Here is a 17285-nt window from a genome sequence, read left to right on the forward strand (position 1 = left end):
TACATGGGTTATACCCGGCTTGCAAACCCTTTCTCACTAGTCTCCCAACCTGGCATAATGCCGGGCAGGTGACGTCATCACGAGGCGTGGCGGCACTCGGAGATGAGAGCATCTCCCAGCGGCGGCTTTTAGGTTGCAGTAAACTGGACCCATGCCGCATCGACCCGGGTTACCCGTTTCCATTGCCCCTGGACCCTGAGAGCATGTTCTAACTCAGGTAACTACCCAGTTGGGGATTTTACCTTGGGGCGCATTTGCACTACCAACAAACCCTGGTCGTAGCCTCCCGGGTTATTTTTGCTAAAGGAAAAGGGGTATTGTCAGCCTGAATTTGCATGTATATGTGTTTTCCGATAATATATATATATATATATATATATATATATATAAATACTCAAGGACACTATACATATATAGATGATAGATATATACATATATATATATATATATATATATATATATATATATATATATATATATATATATATATACAGGTTGAGTATCCTGTATCCGTGCATCCATTATCCGAATTATTCCCAAAAACGTGGTTTTTGGAATCATTCGATTTTTTTTTTTTTTTTACCCCCCTAACCCTCTTTGCATACTTACCAAGTCCCAGGGCGTACACAGCAGGCCTCCGGCATCTTCTCCGAGGCCTCCAGACGTCACCGGTGCGCGCGCACACCCGCGCAATGCATTCCTGGGACCACTGGAGGCCCAGAGAAGATGCCGGAGGCCTGCTGTGGACACCCGGGGACTGCGTGGACGCCGAGGGACCACCAGACACCATCAGGGGACAGGTAAGTATGCCTTAAAAAAATTATTCCGAAAAATTCCCCTATCCGGAATGCTCGTGGTCCCGAGCATTTCAGATAGGGGATACTCAACCTGTATATATATATATATATATATATATATATATATATATATATATATATTCCTCAAGGAGGCACTCTTAGTCAATGGCTGGAACAGGTAAGTACATCAATGTAATGCAGGTGCCTTCCATAAAGTAGCTGACAGGCAGTACTTCACATATAGTCGATAGGACGGCGGCACTCCAAAATAAGACACCAGAGAGTAGTTTTTGTAAACCGACGTTACAAGACCGTCAGGTCTTTTTATCAAGGTGCAAAAGAGATAAATGCAAGTGAAACATAACAGACATAAATACCTGAGAGACCTAGATACAGCTCAATTAGATATAATAGGCATAGCGATCGAATTGAAATCTAATGTATTTGATTTCAATTTGATTTTGCTTATACAGGTTGAGTATCCCGTATCCGAATATCCGTTATCCGAATTATTCCGAAAACCATACATTCCAGAAAGTGAACCAATTTTTTTTTTTTTTTTGCTAAAAACTCACTGGGGACATTTGTAACAGCACTACTGAGGACATGATATGTAACTGGCACTATATATGTACAAGAAAATGATTGCTTGGCCTTCAAATTCAATATCTGAGATAGTACACACATTTTGTTTCATTTTTTGAAACCTCGTTTTTTGAACAAATAAAATATATTTGTGTGCATTTCATGTGTTTGATGTGTTTATACAGCATAAATGCAAGATACTTCAAAATACATCATTGAAATATTAAAATATTCCGAAATACGGAATAATCCTGGTCCCGAGCATTTTGGATACGGGATACTCAACCTGTATAAGCAAAATTGAATACAAAAATAGACAAAATCGAATTGCATGTACACCTTATAAGTACATCTACTTGGGATGCAATAATCACTTTGGGTACTCTTTACTTAGTGCGGCGCCCGTCGCGGGCATCGCGGGTACATTAATGTATGGCCGCGACGCGACCGACGCGATGCCCGCGATTTGCCATTGAAATCAATGTAAAACATAAAAATCGTGTCGGTCGCGTCGCGGCCGCACATAAACGCACCCGCGATGCCCGCGACGCGATGCTCACGATTTCCCATAGGGAACAATGTTAAAAGTCGCGATGGACCCGATTTTAGTGTTAAATGGCTCAATCAACCCGATTTGGCCATAGGAATCAATGTTAAATGGGCCACAGAGCCCATTAACCCTTAAATGTCCCCCCAAATTTTTAACGCCACCCCACGATCCACGCCAACCCGAAGCGTGGCGAGCGCAGCGAGCCCGCGAGGGGCGGCGGTAAGCGTCCTCCGACCTTTTCATGCCCTACTATCCACGTCGGCGTGGTGTGAGAATATAATAGTGTGGCGAGCGCAGCGAGCCACCGAGCCCGAAGCGTGGCGAGCGCAGCGAGCCCCGCGAGGGGACGCGGATACCTTCACAGGTAGACGCGTCCCCTCGCGGGCTTCACAGGTGTCCGTGGCGACGGACACTATTATATTCTCACACCACGCCGACGTGGATAGTAGGGCATGAAAAGGTCGGAGGACGCGTACCGCCGCCCCTCGCGGGCTCGCTGCGCTCGCCACGCTTCGGGTTGGCGTGGATCGTGGGGTGGCGTTAAAAATTTGGGGGGACATTTAACGGTTCATTGGCCCTATTTGGGCTGTGTGGCCCATTTTACATTGATTTATATGCCAAAATCGGGTCCATTGAGGCATTTAAGTGTCAAATCGCGGTCAATCAGGCTTTTTAACATTGTTTCCTATGGGAAAATCGCGGTGATCGCGGTAATCGCGGGCATCGCGACCATCCAATTTTACCCGCGATGCCCGCGATTACCGCGATCACCGCGATTTTTACCCGCGATGACCACGATTTTGATCGGCGGCGCCGTTCTAGGTAAAGAGTACCTCACTTTGTATTGATTTTAGATACCTGTGCTCATTATCCAGTAAGGAGAATGTGTTCATCCAAAAATACACAAAGCCATTATTGAGAATGATTGTCTCCATAAATACACAGAAGAATTGAGAGAAACAGGATGTGACTAGAAGTTATTGTATTAAACATTCAGTAGTGTCAGAAGGCAGTTTGGGAGTATTATGATGCTGCATTTCTCTTGGAACACAAAGATACACAGGATCTCATTCATCAAGTTTTGCAAACTGATGATACTAATTGAATGCAGAAGGATTTACTGCTGTTCCTGGATTCTTCTGCCGTCCCAGTAGGTTCCTAAGCAGCAGCTCATTTCCATCTTCTGGAGCTCTGTCCACATCTAAAATACGCATGTTAACATGACTGTAGACTACAATAGCTTTATAAAGATCAACATTGGAAACTAGTTTCCTTCTTTTATTTATTTATTAACAGTTTATTTTATAGTGCACACATGGGGTTATTCTGGTTGACACGCAGCGCTGCTTGTCATTTTTTACCCCCCGCCGTTTGCATATGCCGCCACCCCCCTTTGCAGGATGATTTCTCCTGTACGGCTGCAAATGGATGTTTAGCATAAGCATTCATTCACAGCCTATGGGGAAACACCCACATCATTCAATGGTCGCCGACCATCGAATGATGTGGAAGGTACACGCAAAACAAAGGCACTCTCAGGTGTCTTAGCTTTGCGTCTATTCCTAAGGATATGGCAGGCAGCTGCCATTAGGTGATGTCAGCTGCCTCACCCCTGGCACCCACGTCACTGGGTGATTACCATGGGAACGCTCAGCGCTGATTGGCTGAGCTGTGCGACTCCATGGAGACGCATAAGCAAAGGACGCAGAAGCTGTGATCTGCGCTGGAGAAAGCCGTCTCACCCCGCTGTCAGTGCGGGGTGAGCTGGCTCTGGAGAAAGGAGGACAGCGCCGGACCGTGGGTTGGTAAGTATATTGGTGTAAAAGTGAGGTGTGTGTTTGTGTGTGTAATAAAGTTATACTTTTCTGTGTGTGTGTGTGTGTTTTATTTTAACATTCTTTTTACAGGTGGACTACAAGTCCCAGCGGGCACATTAATACCCTGCATGCTGGGACTTGTGGTTCGCCAAGTCCAAGCATGTGGGGAAAGCCTGCTGGCACTTGTAGTTCACGTGTATAAAGCAATGTTATGAATGACTGTTTTAACTATCAGGTCGGCATCCAAAGCCCTGGGACGCCGGGCTTCAGCCCTGGATGGGTGAAGCCTGGGGGGGGAACGCCTTTATGGGGGGGGGGGCACCACTCCTCCAGGTACCTGGTCCAAGGCTGACCAGCCACGGTGCTCATGTTTTGGCCTTATGTAAAAAGTGTCCCCCGGCTGTGGCATGACACCGCGGGCTGTTGGAGCCCGGTTCTGGTTTCAAAATACGGGGGACCCCCGTATTTTTGGAACCAGGTCCGGCTCAATGAGCCCAGGGCTGGTTATGCTCAGGAGGGGGGACCTCACGCCATTTAAATAAAAAATAAAAAAACCTTTTACACATTTTTTAAGACAGGACCATGCACAGATCTCGCCTGTCAGAACCTGGTCTACATATGTGGCAATTTTTAGACACATTTTCCTGAATTAGCAGCTCATTAAATATGCGATTTGTATACTTTTCAATGGGAAAACATCTGGATGGTTTTTCGCATCTCATTAAATATGCAAATTCAGGAAAAAGTGTGATTTCGGACGTTTTTTTGCCTAAAAATTGCACAAATTACATTTTTGCATCTCATTAAATGTCCCCCTCTATGTCAGCAGTATCTGCAGAATAGTTACTTATTATAAATTAACTATGGTTATCATAATAATTTGGCCACTTACTGTATTTTACTTGTATATTTCTATTAATTTCAAATTCTTAAAAATATCTTAAATACCGAGATGCCATAATGGATCAAATCCTTTCAAACAATAGACAGACCAAAGCAAATGAAAAGCAGAGCTCCCATAATGTAAGTGTGAAGGAGGATGGCTCTCTGCATGCAAACACTTAGCTATTTTAGGATAATACTTTTCTACTAATGCATAAATCACTTGTCAGAGCCCTGGTAAGAATGTCTCTGTGAGGAGATCCTCCATAACACTTATGTGAAGATTTGTACACTTTATATATATATTCTGTTTTTATTGAGTATAATCAAATAAACATTACAACATGTCAATACAGTAAAGTGTGAACGTATTAATAGTAAGTTACCAGTCTAGTTCTGAATAAACTACCAGTAGTCTCAGAGTCCTGGATACTTGCATATACAGTACTATTACTCTATATTTTAACTAATCCTCAACATGTACAGTATAACTAAGAAGTAAAGGGGGGTAGAGAGAAGGGTTATGAAAGGAAAGGGTAGGTAGAAGAGATGGTGGGGGTAAGGGTGACCGTGGACCGAGATCGAGATTGCCAAGAACCAAGTGGCATTTCCTTTATGGTGTAACTGCTACAACTCCAAGGTCTGAAAATATAAAGTTTTTATAAGCCTCAGGGGATTTATATTCTTGCCAAGGGAGCCAGACCCTTGCAAAGTCCGCCAGTTTGTCTTTTGAGGTGAGGAGAGCGTCTTCCATATTTTGGTAGTGATCTATTTCAGAGAACCATAATTTGTTCCGGGTGGGTTAGTGGATTTCCACATTGAAGTGATTACTGCCCGGGCAGTGTTAGCTAGGTGGCGTATCAACGAGGTCTTATGGGCCGATAGTGTCATAGTCGAGTGGTTGATCAGACAAAAGGCTGGGTCAGTGGGAACAGAGGCCTTTAGAATCTCTGCTATTATGTCTGCCCAGTAGGCTTCAAGTGCAGAACAGTCCCACAAACATTGTGCCAGTAGAACTTCTGCATCTCCAACAAGAGGGGGATATAGAGGGTGAGATGGCATGCAGTGTACCACCTCATTAATACTTTATATTGTGTCTCTGATTTGTACACTTTTGTCATAATTGCATCTGTTTAACGTTTTTCCAATCTGTACCTTGGACCATGTATTATTGTACAGCTCTGGGCATGTAAGAGGGGCTGAAGTGAAAATAAGGCTACAACTGCTATGTTCTATAACCCCCTATAAGTTCTATAAGCTGCACCAGATTGATATTTTGTGGTCCTACACCTGTAGCGATGTGTGCCAGCGATGGCCAATTTAGCAGGGCGATTCCCCGTCAGCTTTCCGGACTCTAGATCGCTCAGAAAGTATCAGCGAAGTGCACCAGCGATTGTGCTGAGAGATTTAGGGCCAGATTCTCTATGCTTCAAAAGTGATAAAAAGGAGAGTGATAAACAGCTAGCCAATTAGCTCCTGTCTGACGTTTATCAAACACAGTCTGTGACATGGCAGGTAGGAGCTGATTGGCTGGCTGTTTATCACTCTCCATTTTATCACGTTTGAAGCTTAGAGAATCTGGCCCTTAGCATGGGCGATTTCAGGGAACAAAAAAACCCTCTTGAGATTTCCATCACTTTCTGGGCCAGATGTATCAAGCTTCAAAAAGTGATAAAAGTGGATAGTGATAAACAGCCAGCCAATGAGCTGGCTGTTTATCACTCTCCATTTTTTCACTTTTGAAGCTTGGTACATCTGGCCCTCTGTGTCTGATTCCCTGATAACCTTACTATGACGAAGGTGGTGGATAATCAGCAAAGGATGGATAGCCACTTACTGTCAGCAGAGAATAATTACACTCTGCGACCTTTGTCGTAACACCATTGTGTGCACATGCACAGTGCGATTCTTACACCTGCGCAGTGTCAAAAAGATTGCTGCACTACATACAAAATTGACATTGTATCCATCTTTGTCTCAGGGCCATACTATTTTTTATATAGGGGAAATGTGCTAAGCTTTGCAGAGAGATCAAATGCAGATGCGATGGGGAGAGGCCTGGCGGGATACAGTCATTGGGTCACCAGCATGATGGTCGACATGCATTTAGGTCAACATGACTTAAGGTTGAGATGGTTTAGGTCGAGATGGTCATTAGGTCGACATGGGTAAGGTCGACAGGGTCACTAGGTTGACATGGGGTTTTGTACTGTTTTTTGAGCCAACGTGTGCCAACAGGGGGGATTTCATGCCCTACCATCCATTAGGTCATGGTGAGAGAATAAAATAGTGTGCCAAGCGTAGCGGCGCACCATGCCCGAAGCATGGCGAGTGCAGTGAGCCAGTCGAGGGGACGCTGTGCTATGTTTCGGTGTCCCTGACGACCTTACCCATGCCGACCTAAAGTCATGTCGACCTTAACTCATGGCAACCTAAATGCATGTCGACCTAATGGTGTCGGCCTAATGCTGGTGACCTAATGATCCATACCCGGCCTGGCAGCGATTGTCGGGGGGGGGGGTGTTTCACTCTTTGGCATCCGAAATGTTAATACACTGCGCTGCTGCTTTGTCTGGGTAAAGACGCAAAGTAGGAAGCGTTATATACTTTTATCCCAAGTATAGCCATTTAGCACCTGTCTTTTTACAGGCTGGATTAAAAATGACAGTGTGGATCTGGTTGGCTGGTGGTTTATATCTCTCCACTTTATCATTTAGTACATCTGCCCCATAGTATGTATACATTACATAGTGTTTGTATTGCTTTTCTAGTGTCTCCTGAGCTCTGTACAAATGCCAGGAATGTTGGTCGGAATATTCAGAATGTGCTATGTGAAGTGTGTTATGACAGCACCAATCAGAGTTTCCATGTCACACTACCCAGAAGACAATCATTTGTACTGAGCTAGCTTAGTCCACAATCCTCTGCGATACCAAAGATTACAATGTACTGAGTGCACAATTCTGCTCAACCAAATTTGGATACAAAAACACATTGGCTTATTTGGTTTGAGTTTTTACACAGTGTATAAACAGATTATGCCAGCATGTCATAATGTTTTTAGAAGTGTTCTAATACAAAAATAACCTAATCCACTATCTACTTTTCATCTGTGCCAGTCTTGTCAAAAAAGGAACGTAGTAAAGTTTCAGATCGTACAAAATCATCATTAGAGAATTGTGAATTTTTTGGACTAACACTCTAACAAATGTTTTTGTTGAAATTATTATTGATTTGTATGTCATATGACAGTGGGGATTACAGAGGATTGGCAAAGACAGGTATGTTGTAGAGAAAATAACTGCAGATGTGCAATCAAAGTGTAGGAATGCCCCTACCCATAAGAGTTTATCTTGTGGAGAAGGGGTTGAGCTGAGGCAAGAGGAGTTAGATTGGGTCAGAGCAGAGTGAGTAGAGATTGGGAGACTTGTTGTGAGGTGTACTAGTGAGTAGTATAAGAGGGAGTGTCGTTGGCTCAAATAAAGAGTTTAGAGGCTTGAAGGAAGTAGGGCGGATATTCATAACCTTGGAGAGTAATAAAGTACTAAAAGGCCAATCAGCTCCTAACTACCCCTTTTTTAAACCCAGCCTGTAACTTAACAGTCAGGAGCTGATTGTCCGGTGATAAAGTACCAGGCACTTTATCACTTCTCCTCCCTTATCACTGCTTTATACATCTACCCCTCTGCAACATGGCAGTTTGGAGCTGCTTAGTTGTTACTTTATTTCTCTTCAAGGCCTTCATGTGAGAGCCTGACCAGGGTGGTAGAGAAAACGGTAGCCCGCGCAACCTGACCCGAACCTTCCCTGCTAGTGCCTAACTCTATCCCTGACGCCTAAACCTAGATATGTTCCTAAATTAAAGATATTCAGGAGTTTTTATAGTATTTATAGTGTTCTGGCCATGCATCGGGCTCCCAAATATGTACCAATAAAAACAGAAACTACCATTTCACATATAACGTGTAAAAGTGACAGAGAAATCCTACTACACTCTGCAGCTTCCCAGTGATGCAGAATAGAGACGCCACTGTGTCCCGATGTGGCACCCTGTGAATATAGAACATATTTAGATTCTGTTTATATCAGGCAAATTATTAAGCTTTTATGTCCTTTTATAGACACGAATGTCCAATTGTCCGTTTACAGGCTTATATTATAAGCTTCAGAAAGATTCCCAGAATAAAATGAAGAAATAAAGAATTTCAATTTTTTCCATTTTTATTATTTTTCCTTTTAAGATTATTTTAAAACTTGTGCAGCTCCCACGGCCATAGAATGATTCAGTGTTGTTGCATTTTAGTGTCCAGATAATGGGGTTTATTCTAGTTCATTCTTTCTGACAAAATCCTTCTTAGATGGACAAAACCATGTGCACTGCAGGGGGGCAGATGTTACAGGTGCAGAGATAATTAGATTTGGGTGAGGTATTTTGTTTCTGTGCAGGGAAAATACTGACTGCATGATTTTACACTTCAATATAGATCTCACTTTGAAGAAAAACCCCACCCAAATCTAATTCTCTCTGCACAAGTTACATCTGCCCCACCCGCAGTGCACATGGTTTTGTCCATCTAAGAAGGATTTTGTCAGAAAGAATGAACTAGAATAACCCCCAATGTAACAAGGGGCTGCTTAGTATTAAAATATGAATAAACAAATGGTGAGTTGTGGAAGGTTTATACATGGGATTTCAGCAAGCGTCTGCCATAAAGAAGCACTTTACGACCTTTTGCATAAAGAGTAAACTATATTCACATGATCGGCTTTCCTGCCAGCAGCTTGCAGATCTGTTTGTACTGAATGCTTGTATAGTCTTCTAATGAACCTCACATGTACCGCTGCTTTCCCACGCTCCGCCTTTCCTCCACAGTTTCCAAATTAATTAATACAAATGCAAATAGCAAAAAAAAAATATTTGAAATGGGTTAAACAGTTATTATTTGAAAACAATCTCTTATATATTTAGCTCACTTATGTACTATACTAGTAAGCCCGCTCAAAGCAAATGCTTCAAAAGCTACTGTTACCTTGTGATTGCCTCTGTGTTTGTGCACGTGTGAGAAAGAAAGAGATGTGGTTTCACTCGCTGCCAACAGATGGCAGTGTTTCGGAGATACACAGTCAGACACTAGACATATATAGATGATATTTGATGTTATCTTTTTGCTATACAGTTAGTGCATAGATGACCTGATGCAGCTGCCGTCCTCTTGTCCTAAGAGCAACATATTTCACTCCACCAGCTTATAGCACAGTTCCAAATGCCCGGCATGAATTACCCCTAGTTCCCTTAAATAAATATGATATGCGCATGTGCAGATCTGACCCTGGGACAACGGTTGCGGTGCCCCATGATTGACATGCTGCTGGTGTTTGGGGGTGGTGACTGGAAGTGTTCCATAATATGGGAGCATGTTATCTCTATATTCTAGGCGTGCCGAAGCCAGTGGATTCATCCTGGGATGCAGCTTCACCAGCCACGGCAGTGCAATTTTGCTGTATAGTCTAAGTAACCCGAGGGTTACTCAGATGTCCGATGATAATGCAGATGATCCGATGCTATGTCTTCGAATCAGCTGTATATCAATGAAGCTGGCAGGCTATGGTTACCACCCATCCGTGATTAAGTCCGGAGTTCCTGGACTATATAATGTCCAGGAATAGGACATTGTATAGTCTGGGAGCGCCACACCTCCAGACTCCGGTCTTAATTACCGGACTGTCCGGAGTAATCCCGGATGGATGGTGGTAACCCTATGGCCAGGCATCAACTATGACTTTTGCATAATAGTGCGTAGCTGCTGTATACAGAGATGCAGCATCGGTGTCATTTGTGCCCACTCTGAATCAGCCCCTGTCTGATAATGATGTGCGATCGGTAGCATTAGTGAGGGAGTACTGCTATGCTGCAGTATTATAGAGCAATACAGAGAGAAAGTTTTATGGTAATATTTGTACGTACCATATCTTATACTACTGAGATTGGAGTTTCTATATAGTTTCTCTGTATTCTGTAGATGTTTAGTTTCATTCATCTGGAATGATCCACTTGCATTTTAGTACTCTGCCACAACAATTGCAGGCATCATGATCAACATCATTAATCATCATAGGTCTATATCAGTGATGGCTAACCTTGACACTCTTGCTGTTGTTGAACTACACATCCCAGCATGCCCTGCATCAGTTTTAGCATGGCCATATAGTAAAACTGTAGCAGGGCATGCTGGGATGTGTAGTCCAACAACAGCTGACGTGTCAAGGTTAGCCATCACTTGTCTATATGAACATCTTTTTGGTTACCTGTTTTATACAAGCAGCTAATAAGCAATTTATCAGTAATTATATTCAGGATTTTCATTTATAAGTATTGCCAAATTGCTACCTATGATATTTTACATTCATTATTGATCTCTATGACCTATTACAGAAATACACTTATGCTGCTTTCAGACCGCATAACTGGCTTTGACCCTGTATTTGGAAACGTTTCCAAAAACGGGTCTGCCAGATAAAACCCCTTTCACACCGCAGCACTTAAACGGTATATTACCGTTTAAGTGCCGATTTTTTGACACTGGCAGACCCGTTTTTGGAAACTTTCCAAATACAGGGTCAAAGCCAGTGCAGCCTTCAGCCCTCCCCTCCGTGCAGCTCCCCCCCCCCCCCCTCGCGTGTCGACCGAGAGCATGTCGACGCCCCCCGCGCATGTCGACGCCCCCGCGCATGTCGACGCCCCCCCCACCCCACGTGTCGGCGCCCCCCCCCCGGGTCGACTTACCCCGTGCCGGTACCTCCGTTGTGGACTGCAGCTCAGTATGCTCGGAAAGCACTTATGAAAAAAGTGTCTTCCAGAAAATGGCTGCCCCATAGGAAACCCGGTTTAAAAAAACTGTCTTCCGTATGGGGGGCAGCCATTTTCTGAAAGACACTTTTTTCATAAGTGCTTTCCGAGCATACTGAGCTGCAGTGCTGGGAACCACAACGGAGATACCGGCACGGGGTAAGTCGACACGGGGGGCGCCGACACGCGCGGGGGGGGTCGACACGCGGGGGGCCGTCGACACGCGCGGGGGCGTCGACACGCGCGCGGGGGGTGTCGACACGCGCGGGGGGGGCTCCAGTGCTGTGAATACTTAATGAGCGCTCATTAAGTATTCACTGTGCTGAATTTAGGACCCAGCTCATTGGCTGGGTCCTAAATACCGTTTCTGAGCCGATTTTTGCGCTAAAATACCGGTTCAGAAACGGGTAGGACCCTGCATTTTAACCGGTTAGAAAAAACGGCATTTTCTAACCGGTTAAGTGGGACTGGACCTTTCAGACCGCACACATTACCGTTTTAAAACGGTAAAAAAACGGCAATTTACCGTTTTAAAAGTGCGGTCTGAAAGGGGCATTAGTGGAAGTGTTCTTTGTACACACACCCTGGAGATAGAGCTATAAAAATACACAGTGAGAGCCGCACCTCTGGATGCTTTCATGGCAAGGTCACATGTTAACGTCTCTGGCTGTCACTATGTGGTTCTCTGCAGGGAGATCTCTATCCCTGTCTCTACACATGAGCTCTTCTTCCCACTAAGACGGTTATTCAGGGCTGATCACTGTTGTGTGAATTCACCTGACAATCGATTAACAAACAACTGTATGGATTGCAGTACTCAGGAACTAGGCCAAACAGCAACAAAAAACTATGAAATATCTATTCGCAATCCCCTAGTAACTTGACTGACAGGAAGCCACCACTTATGGGCTTGCCCTTTTCTGGGAGTGTCCAAAAAACGAAGGCATGACCAAGCGTTTTTAGGGTGGGAGTTATCTCTAGCCTCGGTCAGACTGTCTGCAGCAGAGCTGTGGAAGGGTCAGAGTTACAGTCACTTGCACAGACTGGAAAAATCATTTGATGGTCAGTGAGTTGCAAATTGATTTGCAGATGGCGGGTTTTCAGTTTGTCTGGGCGGCAACTATCTGATTGCAGCACTCTGCAAAGCAGCGATCAGGTCTGAATAACCCCCTAAATGCTATTAAATTAGATAATAGAATGTTATTATTGGAATAGGTGTTGCACATGGCATCAAGCAAGGATATACACAAATTCTTAAAAATTCCCAGGAATAGTATAGGCACCAAGCCATATGCAACCAAATTTAAATAGGGATTTGTTTTATTTTGTTAATAATGTAATAAAACAATGTGTTAGTTTGATCAGAATAATTCTACCACTTGATGTATGTGTTCTAAAAGTAAACATCAAGGTTAGGAAGGAAGTCAATTACTTCTGGGGAATGTAGTTGGGATCCATTCAACTCCAGTCAGGACAGGAACATTCTTGATCTGAAATTGCATGGAATTTTCTGCCTAAAGTGTCTTGTTCAATGCTTAGGTGCAGTTAAGGCCCCCAAAAGCCAGACTTTAAAGGCCCTTATTCTGATCGGATCGGTACGGCCCGCGTGCGGCCGTACCGCCGATGTTTTTACTCTGCACATGCGCAGAGGTGAATCTGCGCATGTGCAGCCCCCTTCGCCGCAGACGGATTTCGTCCGCCGCAAAGGGGGCGTATAGGGGCGTGAGAGGCATCATGCCCTCATTTCCCTATGTGTACGCCCCGCGTTTCATGGGCGTTCCCATGCAAACGCGGGGCGTACGCATGGTAATGAGGCCATGACGCAACTCATGGGGGCGGAAAGCTGACGTCGCCGGATGTCAGCTTTCAGCCCCCATACAAGCTACCACACGGACGATTGTCCGTGTGGTCTCAGCTTGCGGGAGCTGCCGCGGCGTGCGGACCTGCCTTCGATGGTCGACGACCATCGAATGCAGGGGGCAGCTCCCACCATGGTGGAGGCGTAGCCTCCACCATTTTTATGCGGTTCGCCAGCCGTCCGTGTACGGACGGCCGTGGCGAACCGTAGGGTGGGCGGGGATTCGTCTGGTGCGGTCGGAGCCGCATATGCGGCTCGACCGCACCAACCAGAATAAGGGCCTTTGTGCAGATTTTATCTCACACCTCAGGAGGGGCACCCCATCACTTATTGCACTGCTTACATTGAATGTAAGCAGTGCAGGAAATGTACAAAGTGAAGTTATTGCATACAAGGCAGTGCAGTAAAATGCTCCTATAAATGGGGGCATTAATGAAGCAGCATTTGCACTCTGGGCCTGATTCTAATTGATTCGGACCGATATGTGTTGTGTGTTATTGACATAACCTATTCTCTCTGATAACAAGAATCACCTGTGGTGCATAGAGGAGGGAGGGAAAGGGTATTCTTTACCAGAGGTGAGAGAGGCATGATTGCTGCAACAGGATCTCTCCACAGCACACATGCTGCTGCATGCTGCCAGGGGAGAGAGAGGCAGCTGCAGGAGCAGTCACTTCTCTCTCTCTCACTTTGTGATGTGTTGAAGTGTTCACAGTCCTGCTCCCGGCGCCCATCAATCCTCAAGCAGGTGAACCCTCTACCCTCCAATGCGTGCCTACAAAAGCTAATATTTTTGACAGTCCCTAACTTGGGGTGCATGACTTCTCCCAGTACCTGGGCCCGACACAGGGCACAGATTCACATTTATTGGACATGCTTACTATCTGATTAGAGTACTGTATGTCTCTGTACATGTGCTGTAAGTAGATGTATATTTATTGCAGCATTTCCAATAACATGGACACAGAGGACCAGAAAACATGATGCATCTGTAATTGCTGTATTACACTTTGGAGGAGTTGTAGCTCCTTGGAGAGGACATTGTTTGTAGCACAGTCTCTGCATTGTGTTGCTGATTTATACAATCTCCTATGTTACTTCACCTTCTTACCTATTATTCCGTGTTTCTAATGAGACAAACATCACACTGCACGTTGTGGACCTTAGTTTCCATCATATATAATTGGAGATGTAGAGCAGGCAGTAATTTGTAAGAGAACACATTATGATGAATAACAATGATTCTCTTAACATTATTTATTACTGAGTTCTTACTTTGTAGTTGTATCTATTGTTCTGTACATCTTCATTATAATTTCAGTAGAAGACTGAGTTATAATAGTGATTTATATGTTCTCTATGCTGAGGTGCAGTACAAGGGGAGCTGGAGAAAAATCCATATGGAAAAGAATTATTAGCCAATGATGAATGAGTTTCATGTCAGTGTACATATCATTAGGAATTTCTAGGTCGCATCATTAGCCTAATGGACCGCTGGTCTGTGGACAACTAGCAAGTGATTACATCTCATCATTAGTCTAATGGGTTACAGGTATCCTATTTTAAGTTAATATGTCTGCTTGTGAAAGGCTTTGTGTAGTATTCTCTGCTCAGTATTCAGAGCTTGTAAATGGTGCCTGCAGTTCTAGAATTGTCAGATATATGGATGTTGTAACTGTTTTCTTGTCTGTTAACTGTATCCCATGACTTGTTTTATGGCTTGGTAACACATCTGCATATGAGAATGCTGCCTTTCTGCCGCAGTCATGCATTATAAGCCTGACTCAGATCCACACACCTGTGGGGCCACCTGTCAGCCAGTGACTTTATTTCAAGGTGGAGTCCTGCTCTTCCTCAACCTTTGTGATCGTCCATCTATATATTGTAGGAGCACCCATCTATATCCATTTTGGGATCTGCTAAAGCAGGGGTAGGGAACCTCAGGCCCGTAGCCGGTCTGAGTGGCCCTTCCACCAGCCTGGCGGCTTTGCCGGGAGTAAAGTACAGGGGCATTATCGCAAGAGGTCGGTAGTTCTTGCGAGATTCCTCTTAATCAACAGCAGCCGGAGACTGTCAGTCCTATTCAGCGGCAGTCGCCGGAGCATGGGACGGCTGCAGTAGGACAATTTGTAAGAGACATTTTTACATATGGCCCCCGAAGGATTTTTTCCCCATACAAACGGCCCTTGGCACAAAAAAGGTTCTCTACCCCTGTGCTAAAGGGTCAGGAGTGGGTGCTATCTGGGAGTGTATCAATGTCTGGAGTGTTTCTGGGCTCCACTGGGAAAGGGTGTCGATATTTGTGATATTCAGTGGATTATGGTAATGAGTCTGCTTGATGGAGAAATATTTGAAATGTGGAGTTTGGGAGATTTGTCAGAATCTGAAAGATGTAGGGGCCATCAGACTGCCAAGCATATTGAAACCAATTGCTTCCACACAGGTGCTTACATGAGGCCACGTCTAGAAATGTTTACAGGGGCACTTTTAGTTCCCAATCTGCCCCTGGTAGTTACAGGAGTGTAAGAGCAGAAGTGCAGCTGTAGGCTTAGCAGGCAGTAATCAGACAGAGAAACTGCCCTGCCATAGGGTAGGGGCAAGTTTACAAGGTGCTCCCATCGCTGTTGAATAAGAATGCACCAACAATATTACAGAGGGTGCACCGATGCTAAAAGTCGGTGTCCCAGACCATGCACGGTTTGACAGCATGGATGTACACAAGGGAAAGATTTTGTTTTAGCATCTGTATAAATCGTATGATTAAAAAATAGACCTTATGAGTTTTTTGTTTGTTTTCAGAGGAACATTTATTTTGCACTTTTTTTTTATTAGGCACATATACTTTCTATGCAATAGTGTACACAGGATTAACATTGGGCAGAGTCCCTGTTTCCAGTGTTGCATTTGGTGGCTGGGACAAAGGCAAATAAAGGACCGGTTTTAGAAATGTACATAAACCTGATGGTGTACATACATCTCTAATGTTTAGAGATCTGCACATGCCCATATGCCACACTGCCCATGTGCTGGTCTCCTGCTGCAAATAATACCCCCAAGCTGCAGGATGTCATGAGGGCATGTGCTCGGAAAACTCAAGCATGCCAGCACTGTTTTCTAGGAGTAGTTATTATTGTGATTGTCTTCTTTCTAAGCTTTACTGACCTAGCAAGCTGGCAAGAGACGATTCTGAGTAGGCTTACTCATTCGCCAATTCTGCTGCCCTTGTGACTGATGGTGGCTATAGTGTCTTTGGACCTTAGCAGGAGACACAGCTGCTGTGCAGAAGCCTCAATCCCTGAATCATGCCCAAAGTCTAAACATTGTATAAGAAGTGGACATTTTAATTCTACCGGGGACTCTAGAATGTCTATAAGCTAGAAATAAATACCTACACATCCCAACATTTATCATGGCAAAATAAGGACAAATTATAGGACATTCCACATGTTCCTCCCCTGTTCTCCATAGTCCATTCCATTAAGGACATTTGAAGGCCAGTAGTTATTCAATGGGTGACCTTAAGTTAAATCTTCTGCTTGCTGAGATTCTGCAAACATGGAAGTTACAGTCTTTATTCTATTAATCATTTCTGGTGCATGTGGATTGCAGGGATTAGTGGGAGTAGGTTCCTATTATCAGATTACTGTACTATGCACAGGAGTCATAACTATATGATTTCCTTAATGTCCAAGAATTTAGCCAGTTTTAGTTTAAATTAATTTATTGTACTAGCTGTTACCACATTTTCTGGCAAAGAATTCCAGAACTTACCTCCTCTTATGGTGAAGAAACCCCTTGTTAATTCCGTACGGAGCCTCAATGAATGCCCGCATCCTAAGTACAGTCTTGCTACTGAATAAGTCCCAATGGGCGCTGCATTTCTGTGTTATAAAAGTATGCAATAAGCTCAAATTGAATATTATCTAGTAGAACATAGTATTCTAATGTA

The 17285-nt window shown here is 44.2% G+C and overlaps 1 protein-coding gene across 1 annotated transcript in view; it reads left to right on the top strand.

Moving 5' to 3' along the window:
* The window catches only part of GFOD1 (Gfo/Idh/MocA-like oxidoreductase domain containing 1), a 66236-nt gene that overhangs the window by 40689 nt on the left and 8262 nt on the right, over nucleotides 1-17285 (top strand). The gene's annotated exons all lie outside the window — the stretch shown is intronic.

This window comes from Crinia signifera, chromosome 5 (genome assembly GCF_055691185.1).
Source record: "Crinia signifera chromosome 5, ASM5569118v1, whole genome shotgun sequence".
In the NCBI taxonomy this organism is placed as follows: domain Eukaryota; kingdom Metazoa; phylum Chordata; class Amphibia; order Anura; family Myobatrachidae; genus Crinia; species Crinia signifera.